The sequence below is a fragment of the Dasypus novemcinctus genome, chromosome 6, assembly GCF_030445035.2.
Source record: "Dasypus novemcinctus isolate mDasNov1 chromosome 6, mDasNov1.1.hap2, whole genome shotgun sequence".
NCBI classification, from domain to species: Eukaryota; Metazoa; Chordata; class Mammalia; order Cingulata; family Dasypodidae; genus Dasypus; species Dasypus novemcinctus.
In genome coordinates this window covers 29,591,201-29,607,281 of record NC_080678.1, presented here as the reverse complement: position 1 = coordinate 29,607,281, position 16,081 = coordinate 29,591,201, and the positions used below count along the sequence as shown (strand labels likewise).

The window sequence follows — 16,081 nt, the reverse complement described above, 5'->3', positions numbered from 1 at the left end:
TTTTTTGTTTCGTTTTGTTTTGTTTTTTTTCCTTAGGCACCAGGGGCCAGGGATTGAACACTGGACCTCATATGTGGGAAGTTGTCACTCAAACACTGAGACACATTGCCTCCTCTAGTTGATTTTTTTGTTTGTTTGGCTTGTTGTTCGTTTTTGATTTTTCAGGAGGCACTGGGAACTGAACCCAGGACCTCCCATGTGGGAGGTAGGAGTAAAACTGCTTGAGCCACATCATCTCCTGGTAATGCTTTTTGGAAGATGGTGAAAAAAAATGAATCCTCTTTAAGCAAAAAGTTCAAGTTCTAAGAATAATTCTACACAAACAGACACAAATACATATGTGCATAAATATTTATATTGCAATATTTTCCATATTAACATAGCAATGCAAGCTAAACATGAATATGAAAAATAAATATCTCCATACAATGGAATATATTGCCTGTACAAAAATGATAACACAAGAATGCAGATTAAGATTAAGAATTTTTGAGGGGGTACATCATTCAATCTACCACAATAGATCTATTTAGTTTTACACAGAAATATATTCATGATAACTTCTTGGAGTAATAACATGAGCATATATTATGGTGGACTATAAAGTATGTAACACTATCTTTATTTTACACATAAAAATATTCATATGTAGTAAGGATTATGACTTGCTCATGATCATAGAGCTTAAATTCAGTGGAACCAGTTTGAACCCAGGTCTGCTCAACTCCACATATGAGCTATCAATTACAGTTTTACACCACAGATGATAAAAGAGTCCCTGGATCTTCAGACTACTCTTCTTTGATGTAAAAACAACTACAACAGCTTCAATAAGTCAAGAATTGCTGATCAAAGTTGGTTTTTAAAGAATCACAATTTTAAGCCACCAAAGAATGATTCAAAGTTGGGAAATGATGATGGGACAATATGGCCCTATCATGAAAATTGCCTAAAGGCTGCTAAGAGAAAGACACTACAGAAATACTGCTCTAGAAAGATAAGAAAGGGAACAATGCCCTTGGTTGATGATACAGGTACTAAACACACAATGGAGGAATTTAGGGGAAAAAAGTATATGAGAAAGAGAGAGAGTGGAATATTCCGCTCACTGATTACAGAGACTGATGTCTCCCTGCAATTAAAAACAGTGTAGATATGGCCACTGCACATAATTGGATTTTTCAAGAGAGTTCCCATTTTATTTAAACAAAGAAATCCTTTGTCAAATCAAATGATCTATTTTTTGCTTGGGAACCATAATCACATAATTAGGCCTTTTATTAGGAAGATTAAACAAATATGGGTATATTCTATTGTTTGTAAATTATCCAGCATCTATAGCTAATGTCAATGCTTCATATGTACCCTATATAGGAAATCCAAGAATCTCCTGTTGATAATTGTAATAATGTTGATGATAATGATACTAACAATAACCACCATAACAATTTCTATGGATTGAAAGCTTTCTTTCTCATTGCAGGACTCTGGGCTAAGCTGTTTGCAGACATTTTGTCAGGAAGTTTTCATGTCATTTTAGACAATGCATAGATTCACTTTTTAAAGCAGAAACTTTGGAGAAGTTAAATAACTTGCACAAATAAATACAAGGATTAGGTTCATCAAAGAATCTCTCCTTAGTTTGTTTGACTCCAGATTCCCTGTTCATCACGCTTCTAAGAGAACAAGACGTGAATTTTATAAATTTATAAATATACACAGGAACAAAAGTCAGAGGAAAGAAAGCAAACCTATGCTTGCCCTTCCAGGGTGGGACCTATATTTTCCCCTTTATATGAACTCAAATAAAATAGTATTTAAACTTAAAACTTGAAGAATGACAATCCTTCACAAGGAGCAACTCTTCCCTCATTATGTGTGTTTGAAAAAGTGAGACCTTCAAATCAATTAAGCCAGCTGGTCCACCACAAATTAAATACCTATATAGGAAATACTGCCCCATGTATTGGAGCTGCATAGGTGAAATAAAAATAAGTTCCACTCTCTCGTGAACATTCTGTGTCCTGCAGGATGTGGTATACTTCATACCAGGAGGGAATTAAAAGACAGTGAGACACAAGACCTGTTTTCTGTGACTTATATTTCAGAGGAAGACAAAATAATCACACATGAAACAGAGAATGGACTTGGGATAATATACAAAGTATTGACTTTAAATACAACATTCAGCACTCAGAATTCAAGATGAATAGAGTACCTCTGGGAGGAATCCAGAAAGAGGAAGCAAGCAAATATATATTAACTATAATGATGTTCATTTTGAGAACTACTTTAATTTACTATTCTAATTATACTTTTATTTAATGAGTTCTTTCAGATACAGAAAAATATACTGTATACTTGCCTACAAGCTTTGTATCATCAATTCAGCTGAAGCCCTCTATGACACTTTCCTTGCTACTTGATGTGATTTTTACAGATCTCTGGGTCTGACCACCTACTCAATGTGCTAGAAATGGATACTTTTTATAATGCCATAAACTGGATTACCTACGTACCTGTATGATATGAATAAACAAACCTTCTGTTGCTGCAATATAGCCTCATATAGGTAAAAAGTCAGCCTGTTTTCTGGCCTTTGTTAATAATTCTAAAGTTCAGAGTTGCTGTGTCTCTGTTACAACCCTGACATTTTTCAGGGATGTGATAAAAGCTTAGACTCTGTGATTATCCCTGAATGGGTTTTAAATACTTGTTTTAACATATATTACCTGTGTGACTCTGGGCAAATTACTTGAACTCTTTAGGTCTTGATTTCTGAATTGCAAAATAGAACTTTGATAACTATGTTAAGAGCTTTCTAAATATTAATATTTAATATTATATATAAAATCATTTGTTAATGATTTAGTGCCTGTCACATACATAATGATATTTTCTGTTCTTTCTTTTGGGAAGATGATCTGAGAGCCTAAAAGCAAACTATACTTTTAAATTTTCTGGGTAAATATCCTGGGAGGTAAAGTAAGTGGATACTGGTTATGGGTAAATGTCAGATGGTGCTGGCTACCTGCGTGGAACTGGGTTGACAGAATTATAACTGTGTCTGCCCTGCAGCCTTGCTTTATGAAATTAAAGAATAAAGGACCAATATTCCTGTCCTGGCTACACCTTTGCACAAAAGTCCTTCTTTCTCCACAGGGCCTATCCTTACAGATACAAAACCTGAGATTCCTATTTGGGTTTGCCTGCAGGGAGGCCTCCTCATCAATAATAAATTAGCACATGTAAAGTCCTTTGAGGATGTGTCAGTCCAAGTGCTCAGAAATAGCAAGTTGGAATGAATTCACTGATATTTTTGTGTGGCTCCTGAAACACTGGATATTGTGAAAGTCAATTTCCACAAGTCCCAGAATTTCTTTTGGTCAAGCAGAGTATTGAAGTGAACAAGAGTATTTGAAGGGTAATGGTTTGAAATTTTCTCTCATGTAGGAAGTATAGAAAAATTTATAAGCACCTACCTGACCTCCACAGATATATCCTGATTTGATCTTTTATATTCTGCTTTAGCAAGAGACTTATTTGACGTTTTCAACCAAATGGGTGAAAGTTACATGTTTCCTGATGAAATTTTCAGGGATCACCAGCCACTGCTGAACTCAGAGCTCTGGGCTCTCTCTCTTCCTGGGGCAGTGATGCCTGCACTTCCTGGGGCAGGGGGAGGGTTGGCCCCTAATGTTAGCAGCAAGGCTCAAGTTTCATCTCCTCCTCAAGCTCTTGCCTACTTCCCAAACTAGACTGGCCTCCCTGGCTGTCTTTCTATGTTTATACTAGTTATACTGGTATTTTATGTTTTCTTACATCTAGAAAGGACCAAGTTCATTTGCCTTTCGGAATCTTTGGTTAAACACTTTTCCTGGAAAGCTTTTGCACTACTTTACTCCATGTTATCTACAGTCCCTTCTCCACTTGATGCTTTTCCTCATTGTTTAGGTTTTTACTAGTTTATTCCATTTTTACATAGTTTTAAATTGTTTTGTCAGTTCCTATTTTTTTAAAAAGCCTACCGGAGTTTTTATTAAGATTGCAATGAATATGTACTTTAATATGAATGAAATTGATATCTTAGTACTGAGTTTTCACATCAAAGAACATGATAAAATGTTAACTCTAAATATTTCTAATTCTTTGACGTTATTTGAAGTGTTTCTTGCTTGTATATAGAAATAAAATTGATTTTTTTATAGTAGTCTTGTAGAGTTGTGGTTTTTTTTTGTTTAATTTTCCCCCTTGCCAATCAATAGACCTTTCATTCTATTTTCTTGCATTAACACAGTAGGACAACAAGTAAAATTGTTGAATAGAAGTGATGAGAAAAGACATCTTTGCCTTATTTCTGATCTTAGTGACAGTATTTTGTCCTTAGTCATTAAATACAATATAGTCTTTTCTGAAAAAATCTGCAACAAAGTTATTAGACCTATTAAACAAATTCAACATAATAGCAGGGTACACAATCATCCACATGCAAAAATCGGTACTGTTTCTATGTACTTGTAATGACCATCTGAAGAGAAAATCAAGAAAAAAAAATCCATTTATAACAGCAAGTAAAAGAATCAGTTATCTAGGAATAAACCTAACCAAGGTTGTAAAGGTTACAAAACATTGCTAAGAAATATAAAGAACACCTAAATAAATGGAAGTATATTTTACGTCTACAGAATAGAAGACTAAATATTGATAAAATATCTATTCTGTCCAAAAAGAATTTACAAATTTAACACAATCAAAATTCTAAAAACTTTCTTTGCAAAAATGGAAAAGCCAATCATCAAATTTCTGTAGAAGGGTAAGGGGCCACAAATATTCAAAACCATCTTGAAACAGAACAACCATGTTGGAGGATTCATACTTTCTGATTTAAAATACACTTTGAATGAATTGTATGCTTTATTAACACGTATCAGTAAAATTAATTGTTTAAAAATTTATAACAAAGTTACAATAATCAAAACAACAGTTTTCTTTAAAAAATACAAATGAATTTGTAGCTATGAATTAGTAGTTGTTTTCATCTTTAGACATGATGATTTTTTATGGATTTCCTAACTTTACCTTAAATAATTGTTCAATAACCAGGGTTTATTGCCAAAGATGTGCCAAAGAGTGGAGCCATTAGTATGTTTTGCTTTGTTTTTAACAGGTACGAAAGGAATAATATGTGTGAATTGAGGTATCAGGGGAGTCTGCATGGAGGAGATATGACTAGAAGAAAAGGTAAGATTCAAATACAGAGAGAGAAAACTATCTATGTATTCATGGGGCTCCAAGTTCTGCAACACAATGTAAATTTCCAATGCACCCAATATACAGTCTCAAAAGGTGTGTGCTTGTCCAATTTGTATGAAATGTCAGTAAGAGAAAGACAGCTACAGGTGTGAAATGACAGAACATTCCACTTCATAACATGATAATTGACGAATGTCGTTATACAGTCTAAAATATGGCCAGAGAATGGTGGAGGACAAAAGAGCTAATGGTTACAAAAATGGAGAGCTGGAGTGTACCCTAAATCAGCCCCTGACTCTTAACTCTTCACAACAACATGCCTCCCCTTCCACTTTTGGCAAATTCTTACACTTTATGTTGATTCCACAGGCTATAGTGATGTCCACAAGAAAAATAGCAAAATAAAACCCAAGTGGAAATAATGCTGATAATTTATGACAAATTTATGTGTTAATTGTCTTAATTTAGTCCAACAAAATAGAATTTAACAAACCTTGTTGCCCAGAGAGCCAGGGATGCTAGATATGAATTTTTGGAAACAACTAATTTTTTATTTTAAGACAAGGCCAACTGGTCTACCCTTTTCTGCACACAGCTGAATAGAAAGGTCTACCTAGTGCTAGAGCCATATAGTTGTCTAGAATTAGTAAAATATTGTATCAGAATGATGTACAGCTAAAGAAAATCTCACTGAGAAGGCTCCCAGGCTACTCTATCATAGCTTCAAACTACTCATTCTCTCCCTCTTTAAACCAACTCACTTATATGAAAATAAAATCATTTTTATTTACAGGACTTTTTTGAATAGACTCAATATTTTAAGTCCATCATAGGAATACTATTAGTGAGCATTGACAACTTCAAAGGTTCTCTACTTGCCTTGAATTACTTACTTCTCAGACTTGACTTATAACAGTATAGGAATAAATATAGTGCTACCATGATTTGTTGAAAATCCAAGTCAGGAAGGCAGGTTATGAAGCTGGAGAGCTTTTTAAGCAGAATACCTGGGTTTGAATTTCAGCTCTGTCACTAACTGGTCCTGAGGCCTTTGGGAAATTCACCTCTCTCTTTCATTTTGCTGAACTCTAAAGAGAACATAGTAGTATAATCTGCAGGCAGCCTTTCATTCAGTCAATTTATTGGGTGTTTACCACATGCACAGTTATGCATTGGCTAATTTAATTCTTGCTGCAATCAGCTCACAATAGGTTGACTCAAAGGGAAGGCAACGCAGAACTTTACAAAATAAAGGACAGAGATAAAGATGGGACCAGCGGGCTCACAGCTTCTGGAACTGAGAGCCTCGACCCTAGTTTCCACATCGCATTTATTGGGAAATTATTGAGCAGCTGTTTGCTATTAGAACCACAACATCATCTAAATAGAGAACAACTGCAACATCTAACAACTTCAACATCTACAATAGAACAGGTGTAACATTTACAAAAAGAAACAGGTAAGCCAGTTACCCACAAAAAATTCCCACAACAGCCCCATGGTTTGATGCTATCTGTTTTACAGAAAAGAGAAACTGAGGTTCATAGAGCTTAAACAATTTGCCTAAAATCACGTAGTTTAAAAAATGGTGTAAGTCCTTTCTCATCAGGTATTATCTAAGAAACCACCTCCATTAGAGGTGACTACACTTTATTATATTAGTATAGTACTCTGTATTATTACAAATGCATAGTAGTAATAAAGCACTTACTATGTTCTATCAGTTAGTGTTCTCCAGAAAAACAGAACTTAACAGGACATGTGTGTTTATTATAAGGAATTGGTTTATGTGTTTGTGGGGACAGGAAACTGAATTTATAGAGCAGACAGAAGGCTAGAAATTCTGGTAAGAATGACTGAATTCTTGAGTCAGAATTCCTTAGTGTAGGTACTCAGTAAGGAGTGGAGGGTGTGGTCCTGAGGCATAATTCCTTCTGATCCCTGAAACCCACATTTCTTGCAATTAAGTCCTTCAGTTGATTGGATGAGGCTCACTCACATTTTGGAGTGCAGTCTTCTTTACTAAAAGTCAACTGATTGCAGAAGCCCATCCCATCTAGGAAACACCTTCACTGTAACAACTAGGCCAGTGCTTCACCAAGCAACCTGACATCATAGTCCAACCAAGATGCCATATAAAATTAATCATCACATTATGCACCTAGCACTTCGTAAAATTCTTTGCAGTAATTATCTCAGCTAATCTCACAATCCTATAAGACAGATTTGATTATGGTGTCAAACTCTGCATGAAGAAACTGAGGCATGAAAGTTTAGGTAAGATGCCCAAAGTCACATACCTATCCTATGGAAGAGCCAGGATTTGAATTTATATCTCTGAATCCAGTTCAAGTCCTTAATAGTTTATAAAATTTAGTTTATCCAGAACTTTTCAAGGACAAAGTCATAGAAAAAAGGAAACCTATGTAGATGGTCAATCAATGATACAATAACCAAAGAAAATAATAAATAACCAGAATGTCCATACAGTTATAAGTTGGAATAATGTAGTCAAATAACCAAGGTGTATGTTTTCCAAATTGCACTGCTCTCTCTATAAATCCCTGTCGATGTAGGACAATAGTAGATCAAATAAGTCCCTACCACAGTACTAGAGAAATTGCAGGTATACAATAAGCATATGCTACATGATTATTCATTCAATGTCTATTCCACCTTTCCCCTCCCATTAGTAAGCTGCAGTGGGTATTTCCTTTCAGTCTGTGTGGCACTGCTAGATATGGAAAGAGGTAGTAACTTTATTATCTGTCTGACCCAGAGGGTAGTTTGCAATATTCATTTGTTGCCTGGAAACACACACACACACACACACCACTTATAAATATGTCTGTATTAGTAGGAGGACTGTGTGAGATGGAAATTTTCTCAACAATTATGATTCCCTGCCCAAAATGCCCAAACTGTCATCTTTCATTATGACCGCCTTTTGGGATCTTTTGCTTCTACCACACAGAGGCCCTGCTCTTTGGTTGGGTAAGCATTCTCCTCCATTGGTGTACCATTTGGAGTATTTGTGTCATGAGTCTCTGAGTGTTCTGCTACAATAATTCTCCATCACAGTCCTAATGAAAGGATATAATGTATTTATTTATTACAATAATAAACACAGCTGTAAAATGGACCATAAAAAATAGATGACATGAAAATTTCTGTAACCAATATGTCAGTTGTAATTGAGAAATAAATGATCCATCTGCTTCCCATCATTGATTCCACTATTTTTGTCAGTATTTAGAATATTCATAACAAAGTCAGCATTATTTGTACTAATTATTCCCCAACAAAAGTGCCATATTGAAACTGATCAACTTTGTAATATAATTTCAGCCAACACGCTGTTGCTCTTTCCAATACAATCAAATCTAATGGGTATAATGAACTGTCATCCTCATTTCCATTGTTTTCTTTTTTAACTTATACTATTAAGTTTTATCTTATTGGTGATAGATATGTTTTCCATAATAAGTGGAACAATAATCCATTATCATGGTTGTGATTTAAAAGGAGAATAGATAGATGAGATATAGATAGATAGATTATAGATAGATAGATGATAGAAAGATGTGTTTCATGTGGATTAAATCATTAATTTAACATTTCTGTAGATCAAATTCAGTGAAGAGTGTTTAAATAGTCAAAAAAGTCATTAGAATGAATTAACTATAATAGTATCATATTTCTTCTCAACATTGTTACGTATCCCTCAATAAAATAGCATACATCAGTTCAGGGAAAGTAGCAAAGATTCATTTCAATTTTTTCGAACTGTCTTGTTAACGCTCTCCTGTTGCTGAAACCAATTTTTTTGCCTTAAGCAACCAGTCCTTAAGGAAAAACTGCAATATTTTGGAGGAAGAATACCAATGAAAAACTGCATTTTTAAATGTATCTTCTTCTACATGTTTCACTCATTAATTACATAAGTAATTCATGTTCACTATAATAATAATAGAAAATATAAATAAGGAAAAAGATAGAAGTCACAGCGAGGGGTAGCTATAACTACCCCTAGCAATCTGTCATATGTCTGTTCCAGTCACTTATTGCTTTAAAATAAACTACCCTAAACCTGTTCACTGAGAACAACGACAACATGAATTTTGTTCACAAATCAGCCATTTGGGTGGGGCTTGGTGGTTCATCTCCTCTTTGCTCCACTAGCATCAGCTGGAGTGGTTTGAATGCTGGGGGCTGGATCATCTGAAGACTCACTCTGGACTGACAATATGATAGCCAGGCCCTGAGCCTCAACAGACTTCAGCTCCTACACTCTGATTTATTGGACTTACCCCACTCAGCTAACATGGAGTTGAAGAAGGTCAACCACCACACCATGGAGCCTAGAGTGCCTACAACTGAAAGCAGGAGGAGTGCATCCAGTATCCGTGTGGAATCTAAGCCCCCACTTGACATAGATGTGCAAAGGACACAACCAATCCAATGTCCACAGAGAAAATGTGGCATTGGTGTGGGAAGGGTGGCCATGGTGGCTGCTGGATGCGGGGAATGGGAGGAAGAGATGAGATGGGGAGGCGTTTTCGGGACTTGGAGTTGTCCTGGGTGGTGCTTCACGCACAACTATGGGACATTGTAGATCCCCCCAGGGCCCACTGGATGGAACGTGGGAGAGTGTGGGCTATGATGTGAACCATTGACTATGGGGTGCAGCGATGCCCAGAGATGTACTTACTAGGTGCAATGGATGTGTCATAATGACGTGAGAGAGTGTTGCTGTGGGGGGAGTGGGGGGTGGGGGCGGTGGGGTTGAATGGGACCTCATGTTTTTTAATGTAATATTTTTTAAAAATGAATTAAATAAAAAATTTAAAAAAAAAAGGCTCACTTGTTCCCAGGTCTGATAGTTAACACTGCCTGATATCAGATGGGCTGTGGCTAGAAACAGCACATAAGTACTTTCTAGGCAGCTTTTTGGTTTTTTGCATCATAGTAGATATGTTCCAAGGAAAAGTATATCAGTAAGATCAGGCAGAATCTATACTGTCATTTTTTATTAAACCTTTTATCTTTGGAAATAATTTTAGACCTAGAGAACAGTTGCAAAGTTAATACTCTATATATACCCTTCCCCCAGCTTCCCCCAGTATTAATATCTTATATAATCATGGTACAATGATCATAATTGAGAAATTAACATTGACACAATAATGGTAACTAAATATCCAACTTTACTCAGAGTATACCAGTTTTTCAACCAATGTAATTTTCCCTGTTCCAGGATCCAATCCAGGGTTCCATATCAACTTGATTTGTCATATCTACTAAGATTAAGGACCTTTGATAGTTTCTTGGTTTTTCTTTGATTTTTATGATGTCGACATGTTTGAAGAGAACGGTGTATTTTAGAATGTCCCTCCAAGTGGGTCTAAGTTTTTTTCATGATGATACTGAGTTGCTATATTTTTGGTTAAGGATCACACAGAGCTGATGTGCTCCTCTAAGTGCATCTGTCCTGGTTTGAGTCTTTTGTGAATTGCAGAAAACTATGTTCCTAAGCTAACCCATTCCTGTGCAGGTGAACTTATTGTATGTGGGACCTTTGGGTTAGATTCAGGCTAGGGGTCTTTTCATTAGATCACTTTTCATCACTTTTCATCACTTTTCATTAGATTGCTTTGGTTAAGGCCCTTGGTTAGATTGCAGGACCCCAGGTGGGTCGCCATCCTTTTTATGGAGTCATATAAATGTAACTCAGAGAAAAAGAACTGCCATTTTACCCTGCTATGTAAGAGAGGACCCCAGGATCTCCAGTAGCTGCAGAAAGACAGAGAAACACCAAGAGGCTGAGAGAGGCAGGAGGCTACAATCAGCGGAGCAACTGAAGCTGAAGCAACAAGGCTCCAAAGAGGCTAGACCTGCGGATCAGCTCGAAGCTGAAAGAGACAGGCCTGGAGCAGAGACAAGCAGGCCACTGTTATGCCTTGTCATGTGCTTAATCACCCACAGCTGAGCTCCAAGAGAAAGCATCTTAGATGTTGGTTCCAAGTGCCTGAATGCCCTCAGCTGCAATTTGGTGAGACAGCATCGCTGATAATGCCTTGACTTGGACATTTTCACAGCCTCGGAACTTTAAGCTTTTACCCTAATACATTCCTATTATAAAAGCCAACCCATTTCTGGTCTATTACATTGGCAGCTTTCAGCAAACTAAAATTGACACTTTTGGAGGGCTTCATAATGTTGATGTCTTTTTTATTGGTGATGTTAATATTGATCACTTGGTTAAGGTGGTGTCTGCCAGATTTCTCCACTGTAATGTTGCTCTTTTTCTCTTTGCAATTAACATATATTTTAGGAAACATACTTTGAAGCTATGCAAATATACTATTTCTCCTTAATCTTTAGCTCAGCAAATTTAACATTCATTGGGACTCTTGCCTGCAGCAATTATTACTGTGGTGTGCTATGTTGCCTCTTAGGACTTAACCTTGGAAGTTATAGTGTCAATTTAGTCATAGTCACAGCTCCACTTAGATTTGGGGGGAGGGAGAATGGGTTATAATGCCACAGACTGTGAAATGGGATGTATGGATATATTGGGTTGACCATCTTTGAGCATATACTCTGCTATAACTTTCCACATTCAGTTTCTTTTTTCATGAAAGCAAAATGTTATTGTATAATCTTGTGACTTGTGTTCTCAGTTAATGAAACAGAATGAGCATATTTCCATGTCAGTGGCTATAGACTGCCATCATGGTTTTTAATAGCTGAACAGCTACAGGCCTATATTGTTGGTTAATTAGGTGACTTTGATATTCCTAGGGTTTTTTGAGAGTGTTTCCAAAACCTAGGGGGAGGATACATACAGAATTGTACATAGAGTTTTCTCATTTTTCCTCCACATATTAGCTACTGACTCAGTGGCAGACATTCTTACATTAACTCTTAGAAGTCATTGTTTTCTCAGAAAGAAAAAGAGTCATACATTTGTGAGTGAGGGATTAATTTCCTTTTCCAAATCTGAGTTTCTTCTCTTTTCTCTCCAGTCTCTTTTCTTCTTATGCTTGCACATCCAAACTCACTTCTAGGGCAGAGTCTTCTGTAATTCACACAATAATAGAAGCACCTGTTCCCTTTATCACTATTTTCCTTTCAATGTAGATAACTGTGTGAAGTTCTTTTGTGATTCTCCTGTTCCCTCTTGTTATGTCAGCTATGGAAGAGTAAATAAACAAACAAAAAACATTTAACAAGAGAACTTCCACTTACCTCCCTGATATAATAAGAAAAATCCACATTCCTGCAGGGTTCAATGTAATTTTAAACTTTTTCCCCCTTTATCTTTAAGCATTCATTTACAAAACAAAACAAAAAGGAATTATAAAGCACTTTTATTTAGACAATTTCTGTGTCTAGTCATCTTCAGTGAAGAGGGTTGTAGAGCCCACACACTCTCTGCTTGCCCCAACTACTCCGGGTGAAGTGATCTTTAGGATTTCTGTGAGAATCCCCTGAGGGTTTGTGAGCCCACAGCTCCAACTACTTGATTAATCCATCATTTCACATCCGGCCAACTTTTTGGACTATGCCATTTAACTTTTGCTATGTTTGAAAACAAACAAACAAATAAAAACCTCACAAATTAAAGGCTTAAAATGATAAACATTTATTTGGCTCATGATTTTGTGATTTGAGGGGTCAGATATTTGGGCTGACTCTTCTGAGTGGTTAGTTTGATTAGGCCAGAATTGACTGACCTTGGCTGGGTTCCTGAGGTGTCTATGATCAGCTGTGGGGTTGGCTGGGAGTTACCTAATGGAGGATGGCTCAATTGAGTTTGCGCATCTCTATGCCACATGCCTTCTCCACCTCCAGCAAGCTAGCCTAGGCTTGTTCATGTGGTAGATGTACAGAGATTCTAAGAGAATGACGGATATGGAACAATTCTTCTTAAAGCCTAGGCTTGGAACTTGTATAGAGTTGTTCTGCTACACTGGCCAAAGTCAGTTGCAAGACTATCCTAGATTAAAGGGTGAAAATACAGACTGTACTACTTGGGAAGATCTTAAAAGAATTGCAGCTACTTTTGCATTTGCCACATGGACTGACCTTGCTCTTCCTTCATGAAATGAACTCAAATTTAAAAAGTCAGGGACAGCATGAGTCATTCCTTCTGTTAAAATCTCTATCAACTGAGAGCCTCATAGCTAGAAATGGTAACACAACTTTCCTTATATCTGTGCCCCAAATTTACAATTCATTTTCCTTAAATCTGGTGGCTATCCTCAGTAACTAAAAACTGAAGTTTATCTTGTTTCTGAAAGTTTAACTTGGGTCTAGCATCTTCCCTTGCCTCTCCCAGCAGATCTCAGACCACTGTATCCTGTGACTCAAAATACATGTTGTCCTGCTTAGCTCACGAAGAAGTTCAATGTAATCTCAGTCCCCTGCCCAATTTCTCATTCCCTGACATACCAAAATCCAGAAATGAGGTTTTACTAACCTGTCTTGCTGCATTTTCTTTTCTTCTATAGTTTCTTCATTCAATAAATGGAGGCAGAATAAAATTGAGGTTCCAGAATTACATTAATTCTAGAGAAAATAAAAAGGTTAAAAGCCTCTGTTTTTAATAAGAACCACATGGTAATATTTGCCTACCTATCTTTCTATCATCTAGCCATCTTTACATATATAAAAAATGTTTGCACATATCTCAAGAAATGATAAAAATAAAATAATTATGAATACCCAGAAAATAGGACAGCCTTCAACTGATTTACAAAGAGAGTAGGAATGTATGTCATTTTTCTGAGAATGTTGGTTTCCAAACATACATCTCTATTTCTGATCTTCTTCCAACATGCCTGCACTTTTGGTGAGTGTCTCTATCTGGGTGACTTCCGGCATCTAGAACTCACCAGATCCAAAACCAAACTCATCACCTTCATTCCTAAACACATTCCTTATGCCCTATCCCAGTTTTATATAACAGCTTCAATATCTACCTAGTTATCTGAAACAACAGAATTGTGCTTGGCTTCCTTTTTTGCCAAGTCACTCAGACCTATCAACAGTGCAAATAAGATGATTCTGCATCCTAAGCCCCTGGCATTCATGACTGCAGGTCTTCATTACCTCTTCCTGTGTCGTGCAGGAGTTGCCTAATGTCTGCCTACAAGTCTCTTCTTACAAAAAGAAGCAGAGGTTTTGGAGACATAGAAACCTGGGTCCTAATGCACAGTCTCTTCTCATATTTATTTACTATTTGGGAGACTTTATCTTAGTTTCCCTGAGTCTCACTTTTTTTCCTCAGCAAATGAGTATAACCAAACCACATAGCGGATTCTCCGTGAGTCTATGACATTCTGTACTCTATGGTGAATCTAATCTTCAGAAACCATAGCTCTTAACCTATTACTCCTCTGTCTTTCTGTCCTGGTCTTCAAGTCTAATATCCTGTCCTACCAAGCTTCTCAGTGAACTCTACATTATTGATGAGTCTCCTGAAGAACCCCATCCATCCACATTTCCCTGACCCTGCTCTTAAATTTACACCATCTTATGCTATGACCTGACCTGGAATTCTTTGATTCTCTACAGCAGGATGGTTAGGAACTCTGGCTCCAGAGTCAGACTGCAAGGCTTAAAATCCTGGTTCTGTCAGTCTTACAAGCTATGTATACCTGGGCAAGTTGCTTATCCCACCCCATGCCTTTTGTAAAATGGGAATAATAATAGTACCTACATCATAAAATGACTATGAAGGTTAAAGGAATCATTAAGCATTCAGAATAGTACCTGACCACAAAGTAATCAGTAAGTATCATCTATTATTACAGAGTTCCAACTCATTAACAAAGAACTGCTCAACTGTATCATTCAGGAAAAATTTTCTAGTGCCCTCAGCTGGATATGAACCACCTTCCTTCTCCTCTATGCAGCTCTTGTCACTTAGTTTTTATAATATATTATAAATAAATGCATACATTACTTTACTGGACCATCTACTTTTTAAGAAGAGAGATAACTCATCCTTCATTCAGTATACAATTAAACAACTAGTAAGAGTTCAATAAATACATAAAAAAGTAATTTGCTTAACCCCTTCCCAATAAGAGCACACCAAAAGATAGGACACATTTAATTCATGTCATTTAAAATGTTTTTTACTAATTTTCATAAATGCTGTAGAAAACCTCAGATTCATATTATTTCCAGGAAATACAACACAGTATAAGTACACTGTAGAAATTAAACACTTTCAATCTAATTGACCCATCTCTATTAGAGGTCAGAATTAATTTTACTTTTGAGTATCATTTATAACACATAGAAAATAAACTACAACAGATAAGAATTTAAGACCTAAAGACTGGAATTGCCAATTCTGTATCATGTTTTATATAAGAAATGTATGAAAGTACTAAGGAACCCAAACTCTCACACACACACAAAAGTGTTATATTCATCCAAACATATCTCTCTCCCAAGTCCTTTACCTTCTTTCAGATTTAAAAATTCACCACTATGTTAAGATGGTAAATTGGAAGGAATTGCATGGAACAGTTTCTGCTCTGTGATTGAAGATATGGCCCTAATTTATTCATGCAAAAACTAAGAAGTCTAAGTAAAAGTCACTGCCAATTTTAGAGATGAGACCCACCAGTAATTCAAAGCAATAACTAGGGTAATGTTTTCTGAATAAAAATGAATTTGGTGATACCATTTTAAACTCTTTCCCACATTCCCTTTTCCCTTTTCAAACCTGAACAGCTTTCCTGTTCCATGCTAAAAGCCTTATTTTTCATAAGTGAATTGATCTCTTGTAAAAGCCCTGAGCTGGAGT

General features: G+C 36.4%; 1 long non-coding RNA gene across 2 annotated transcripts in view; it reads right to left on the bottom strand.

Moving 5' to 3' along the window:
* Positions 1-8,340: 8,340 nt before the first annotated feature.
* LOC139439216 (uncharacterized) overlaps positions 8,341-16,081 on the bottom strand; it is a 298,744-nt gene continuing 291,003 nt past the window's right edge. For both annotated transcript variants that reach the window (XR_011648997.1, XR_011648998.1), the window contains 2 exons: positions 13,739-13,827; positions 8,341-12,448 (listed from right to left, as the gene is read on the bottom strand). This is a non-coding gene — a long non-coding RNA (uncharacterized lncRNA). The remainder of the gene's footprint in view (positions 12,449-13,738; positions 13,828-16,081) is intronic.